The sequence below is a fragment of the Mustela erminea genome, chromosome 3 (assembly GCF_009829155.1).
Source record: "Mustela erminea isolate mMusErm1 chromosome 3, mMusErm1.Pri, whole genome shotgun sequence".
In the NCBI taxonomy this organism is placed as follows: Eukaryota; Metazoa; Chordata; class Mammalia; order Carnivora; family Mustelidae; genus Mustela; species Mustela erminea.
The window spans coordinates 38,216,076-38,216,995 of NC_045616.1; the positions used below are offsets into that span (position 1 = coordinate 38,216,076).

General features: G+C 36.4%; 1 non-coding gene across 1 annotated transcript; it reads left to right on the plus strand.

The window, feature by feature from the left end:
• Positions 1-393: 393 nt before the first annotated feature.
• On the plus strand, positions 394-496 carry LOC116587382. Its single transcript, XR_004284406.1, has one exon. It is a non-coding gene; the product is annotated as a U6 spliceosomal RNA (small nuclear RNA).
• The last annotated feature ends 424 nt before the right edge of the window (positions 497-920 follow it).

Genomic DNA, 920 nt, shown 5'->3' on the forward strand with positions numbered 1-920 from the left:
ACACATGAGAATCTACTACTCTGAGACAATACAAACAAGAGAATTATTAAAAATTTAAAGATGATGATACTTTATGATTTAAACGTCTAAAGAAAAAGATCTGTAAAGTAACAAGGAGACTTTAAAGGAAATGCTAAAAATAAAACAGAAACAGCAAACTTGGAAAATGTGGTTTTTAAAGAAAACACTAGATAGCCTAGAAGGATGACCAGACTGATTTACCACAGTGGAAGATAAAGTTACAAAAAAATAAATTAGAACCTGTCATGGGGGAAAAACAGCAGGTGATAATTTAGACATTTAAAAAATTAGTTTTACAGAGACTTGAGACCATCACTACCACTCTGGTAGAGTAACTGGGTCTCCTCCAATAAAGAATGAGAAAATAGATGCTTGCTTCAGCAGCACATATACTAAAATTGGATGATAACAGAGAAGATTAGCATGGCTTCTGTGCAAGGATGACACTCAAACTCGTGAGGCATGCTGTATTTAAAAAAAAAAAAAAAAAGAATGAGAAAATAAGACGAAATATATGAAAATAGGTAGCACAAGACTGTGACTCCTAAGAGAAGGAAGATAACTGGAGTCTTAATAGCAGCCCAGTTTCCTTCAGGAGGCACCTTCCATATTGTGAAGCAGGAAGAGCTAAGGGTAACAGACAATAGTAGCCTGCCTGTGTTCAGTCAAACACACACAAAAAGGGGGCTGGAATGTTAGGGGCAAAGTAATAGCTAAACACAAGAGTTCCATAAATTTTCATAAAGCTTTCTTTGAATGTGCTGTTAAACATAAAGCACAGGATGGCTTGAATGAAACTCCTAAGGGCTAGGTAGAGAACCAGGACTGGGTTGCATGGGTAGAGGGTGGTACTGAGTAATTCCTAAATGATCACGTGTTGGGATGAGAGATGTTTAAAT